Here is a 6210-nt window from a genome sequence, read left to right as displayed (position 1 = left end):
TAACTATGACATTGTCTGGCTATGACATTGTCTGGCTAGGACATTGACTCAAAGAAGTATTTCTCTTCAGAGACTTTAACTCTCTATGACCATAAAAATATTAAAGATTCAACCAAGAAAATTGTGTGACATTTATGGAGTTATTTTTCTTTCTCAACTCTAGTCCATTCATTTAATGTCTTTTATCATTAGGCTAAAGCTGAGGGCGGTCTGAATGGGATCACAACAGATGTTAGTGCTGAAAAAGACATTAGATGAAATCTAGATTTACAGCCCTATATCCAACTTCCCTTGACAAAAATCTTATCCAATAACTGTAACTCAGCTTTTGTCCAAAAGAACATTCTTTTTCACCTCCAAGTGCCGTGAAATCAGATTCTCCCCCAGGAATATGGAGTCCTAGAGGTAGGATCTTCAAAGCTATAGTGTCCAACAGTGTTAAGAAATCGGAATTGATTTCTTACTGCATAAAAAGTCAATCTCGGTGATAATGGCTAAGTTTCAAACATGAAATACATAGTGTCCCCTCCTCCTTCTTTTGCAACAAAAAGGTAGGAAAAATAACCTTTCCCAGAGATAAGGATTTACCAATTGATAGACCTAAAACGTTACAAAATAAAAGGAACATGAGACATGTTGGAGGTGCCTAAATCAGTTCTGGATACCTCACAACAAAAGTAATTTTCTGATTCCCTTTTTGGTTACGCAGTGAAGAAGGAAGAACAAAGATGACTCTATAGCAATGAGGGACAAGGAATTGTCTAAGGGTCCCTAAAAGACATTGATCAACCAAACCTTAAATATGACACACAAGTTAAGCATTCTTATTACAACACATTTATTCATATGTGACATTAAAAAAACTTTTGAGGAGTTCCCGTCGTGGCACAGTGGTTAACGAATCCGACTAGGAACAATGAGGTCGCGGGTTCGGTCCCTGCCTTGCTCAGTGGGTTAACGATCTGGCGTTGCCGGTGAGCTGTGGTGTAGGTTGCAGATGCGGCTCGATCCCGCGTTGCTGTGGCTCTGGCGTAGGGCCGGTGCTACAGCTCTGATTCAACCCCTAGCCTGGGAACCTCCATATGCTGTGGAAGTGGCCCAAGAGATAGCAACAAAAAAGACAAAAAAAAAATCTTTTGATCTCATGGGTTTCTTTCTTTTTTTTTGTTTGAACAAATATGTAAATGAAGAAATTAATTCATAATTTCCATAGATGAAAGAATAGGTTAAATGTGAGAACTAACCTAATTATTTAGGAAATTCTTCATAAAATGTCTTTCAAGGGAGTTCCATTGTTAGCACAGCAGGTTAAAGATCCAATACTTCCACACAGTGGCTTGGGTCAATGTGGCACAGGTTAAATCTCTGGCCTGGAACTTTCACATGCTGTGGGTGTAGCCAAACAAACAAAAAAAAAAGATCTCTTGGTACTAATAATAATTCTTGTCCTACCTAAAGTGAGATGCTATGAGGAGGCTTGCTTTTCTCCTGACAGCCGTACTACTACTGGCATTGTTGGTCCCTGAGGTAGTACAAGCTCAGTAGGGATGGAATATTGAATTTGAATGGTCACACCATGCTGACCAGCTACAAAATACTTGTGGATTGCTTGGCCCATTGATGTATTAGATCATCACTGATGAAGGTGGATATATTAAACTTCTAGATTCTTATACATTTTTCTTGTCCTTGTGCCAGTCCTGGTCTATAATAGAAGGCTATAGCAACTATAATTCAGCCTGAAAGTAGGAGAGTTCATGATCTATGTTTTAGTGACATTTCTCTTACACTGTTCATCTGAAATAAGTTCCATAATTAGTAACCCAGGAAAAGATTGTCTTCCTCCATCTGCTTAGGGAATCTTGGATTTCCTTGTTCCTTAGACTGTAGATCAGTGGATCTAGCATGGAAATTATAACAGTGTATAAGACAGATACCAACTTGTTTTGGCTCAGGGAATCACCAGAATTAGGATACATATAAATGAAGATACCTGAGCCAAAGAAGAGGGTTACTGCTGTCAGGTGAGAAGCACGGGTATTGAAGGCCTTGGACCTGCCTTCAGATGAAGTGATCTTAAGAATGGTGGCAATGATATAACCATAGATATTATAATAACCAGGACAGATGTGAGCCCAAAGATCACTGTGAGCACAGATGTCATGACTTGAAAGAAAAAGGTGTCAGAGCAAGATAAGATTAGCAGTTGGGGCAGGTCACAGAAGAAATGATTGGTGACATTTTGTCCACAAAAATGGAGCTGAAATAAGGCACATAGTTGAATGAATGAGCCAAAGAATCCAGTTACACAAGATCCTGCCACCATCTGCACACAGAGGGTGGGGGACATGATGGCTGTGTAGAGGAGAGGATTGCAAATGGCAGCATAGTGATCATAAGCCATGGGGCCAGGAGACAGCACTCAGTGAGAGCCAGGCTAGAGAAGAAGTATTGCATGGTGCATCCCATAAAGGAATGAATTTATACTTCTTGAAGAAATCAGAGAGCATTCTGGGGCTATGGTGGAAACATAGCAGATGTCCAGCAAGATAGGTTACTGAGAAAAAAGTACATAGGTGTGTGCAAATGAGAGTCCATCCTGATAAGCATGATAAGGCCCATGTTCCAGGACACTGTCATGAGGGAGATCCCTAGGAATACTGAAAAGAGGACAGCAGTGAGCTTTGGAAATTCAGAGAATCCTAAGAGAATGAACTTTGTAATTGTTGTACTGTTCTTTCCCCCAGCCATTGTTCGCTGATCTAGATCTACAGGGAAAGAAGAGAATAAATCTCTTAAGTCAAGTTACCCCAATTTCTATTGGAATAAACTGCCTAAAAACACACTGAACACAGAATAAAGAGAAATATTGAATTGTTTTATAAGAAATAACCTTGGTTAACATTGCCCCTAAATAATGGTTCTGTGTGTTGCTTTTCCCACATGTAAAGGAGGGTATTACATTTTTCATTATTAACCCATCAACCTCTCATGAAGGTGAAAGAAAGTATATTAACATTTGGAAAGCCCTTCTTAAAAGATATTTGGGAAATTTTAGGATATTATTAACAGGAAACAACTCCTATATATATTTTAGTGACTAAAAGCATGGCCTTAGATATCACATAGCTATACGGGGATGTGGCTTTGCTGTCTGTGAACTTTATGACTCTAAAGAGATTGTTAGTTTTTCCTAAGTTATTTCATCTGAAAACTAGTAAAATAATTATAATAGAACATATCTTAAAAGGTTTATTTGAGGTTAAATTAGGCCTGTTTTACATAGACCTTTGGCAGTTGTAGAGCTGGTTTGGGGGGCTCAATTCTCTCAGCTTTTGATAGCCTAGATCCTGATCCTCTATGCCCTCCATTCCTCATGCTACCTACTTGCTAATATATGAAATTCAATGTTAAATATTTCTCTTTAGACTTAAACACCTCAGTTTCTGTTATAATTCAAATAATCCCATTGGGATAAGGGCGAAGGGACATGGTTACTGTGAGAAAATAAAAAAGGAAAAATAATCATTGAAACTGGATACATGAGGCCTCTGGGTTGAGTGCAGAGGAGTGCATGGTCACAAGAAGCAAAAGGGGGAGAAAAAGCCAGTTGTGTCATTATGATTTTACCCACCCAGATATTCTTGTAGGTATTCTAGCAGGAGTGTCCTGATGAAAGCAGGTAGGTGCTGCTGTTATGGCTGCCTTTTCCTGGACCTGGACCTTGATGTCCCTCTAGGTGCCCAGACACAGGTAGAGTTCTTTGAGGAATTAGAGGATATAAACATAACATGAGCATTCAGGATAGAGAGGTTGACTTCCTCGAGGCTCTGCGATTTGGGTCATGGTTCCTGCTACATATTGCTGTAAGAGAGGTGCTTCTAACTCAAGTTTCTCTTAAATGTTTCCTTAGGGTCCCGTGTGGAGAGAGAGAGGAGGCAATTAATAGAAGCTAAAGTTTTCAGTTAATTATTCTCTTGAGTGCTGGATGGAGAAATAAGTGGAGAAATGTCCCTAGCTGATTCTGTTTCTCCACATTATCCTGTGCACCTCATGACATAACTGAATCAAGTTCAAATTTTCCTTTCTAGACTTTTATAAGCATGAGATCTGGGAGGGGCTCTCAATTCAGGGTGATCATATTATTTATTACTGAAACTGGACAACCTTGAGCATGAATATGAGGTAACACTAATCGTATCAGGACAATAAGCCTAAAGTTAGATTGTCCCAGGCTAACCAAATTGTATGGTCACTCAGCATTTGAATTCTTTATCAGAACAGTCATTCAATGAGGTTGTGGTGATTATGTCCTCAGGCTCTGGATGGACCCACTTGGGTTGCATTCTGACTTAATTACTTACCACCTCTGTGTCTTTGATCCTTTCACTTAAACTTTTACTGCAACTGTGCATCAGTTACTTAATCAATAAAATGGATTGCTAATAGAACTTAAATGAGATGATATCTGTACAGTTCCTAGAAGCACTCAATAAATGTTAGAAATTTTATTATTGCTAATAGTATAATCATTGTGATGTCTCCATTTTTTTCTGCTCATATCTTTATAAAAATGAGGACATAGTATATATACAATTCCTGACTTAGCATTTATTACACAATATGATTTTCATATTTTTAAACATTTGCAAGCTCTATTTTAATGGTTGTATAATATCCTATCCAAATTTTTATTTAGTTAATGTTTTTCTTACAATATTGGATCATTACCTTACATTTTGTTTTATTTTTAACAATATAAATGCAACCTAGGTATTTCTGATCTCATCAATCTTGATTATAACATCATCCTGTACTTGCTTTTTATTTTAAAAATTTAACCTTATTATTAAAAATAATTACATACAGAAAACAACATAAAGATATACAGCTTAATGAATTACATAAGAATACCTTTGTGGCTCCACCAATATGAGAAGATAACACTTTGCTGTCTATTTCAAAAATCTCCCTCATCCTCCATTCCAAACTTAGGCCCCTCCTTCCCACATGCAGGTATCCACTATTCTAATTCAATAATAATCAGTACTTTTATTTATAGTTTTGTTGCTCAACTGTGCATGTCTAATTGCTAACTTGAGTGCTGTTCTTTTTTAATGTGTTCTTTCTCTCTCCCTCTCTCCCTTTCTCTCTCTATGTGTCTCTATGGCTCTGTCTCTGTAGCTCTTTCTGCCTCTTTCTCTCTCTTCTATGAAATTTATTTGTTTCTTCCTTTGGAATTTCTTACAGTCTGCATTTTGCTAATTGACTCCCCATAGTATAGTATAATATGTATCTCATATAAATTTTTAGTTGAATGTAGGGGCTTCATATAATTGAGTTTTAAGCATTTTGCAGACTCTTCCATAGGTAATATGGCCCATTTGTTTTTAATTTCCAGATATAGAAGGCACAGGTATCCATCCTATCTCACTTCATAAGTCCACTACTTCACCTGGCTCCCCTTTCTAAGTACTATGGAAGCTATAAGAAATAATTACACGTTCTATGGTTTCATTCTGGTTGTTGCAATGCCATCTCAGTGGGTTTTTAAAAACCTCTGCTTCTATTTCCCTCTGCAGTAAGTGAATTTCACAGGAGTTTATTCCAATTGTTTAAATAGAACTTCTAGTTTTAAACTTGTGCATCTTTTATGTGAAATTCTCCTTACCCTAATATTGTTCTTTGCAATGAGATGAGATGGCTCTTGCTAGAGAAAGTGTACACACCTGTTCGAACAACAGAAAAAGAAAAAGCATGTGGTTTTTTCTCTCTTAGGTCAAAGATCCAGCTAATATTATATATATATGTGTGTGTGTGTGTGTGTGTGTGTGTGTGTGTGTGTGTGTATACATATACACATACAACACTGTAACATATATATACATAGAACACTGTAAACCAGTTATAATGGAAAAAAATATATGATTTTTATTTTTTCCATTATAACTGGTTTACAGTGGTATGTCAATTTTCTACTGTACAGCATGGTGACCCATTTACACATACATGTATACATTCTATTTTATCACATGATCATGCTCCATCATAAGTGACCAGACACAGTTCCCAGTGCTACAAAGCAGGATCTCATTGCTAATCCATTCCAAAGGCAATAGTTTGCATCTATTAACCCAAGCTCCCAGTCCATCCCACTCCCTCCCTATTCCCCTTGTCAACCACAAGTCTTTTCTCCAAGTCCATGATTTT

At 37.5% G+C, this 6210-nt stretch overlaps 1 pseudogene; it reads right to left on the bottom strand.

Moving 5' to 3' along the window:
- Positions 1–1793: 1793 nt before the first annotated feature.
- LOC110259112 lies at positions 1794–2751 on the bottom strand (annotated as a pseudogene).
- Between the last annotated feature and the right edge of the window lie 3459 nt (positions 2752–6210).

This window comes from Sus scrofa, unplaced genomic scaffold, assembly GCF_000003025.6.
Source record: "Sus scrofa isolate TJ Tabasco breed Duroc unplaced genomic scaffold, Sscrofa11.1 Contig841, whole genome shotgun sequence".
Classification (NCBI taxonomy): Eukaryota; Metazoa; Chordata; class Mammalia; order Artiodactyla; family Suidae; genus Sus; species Sus scrofa.
This window is presented reverse-complemented; position numbering and strand designations above follow the sequence as displayed.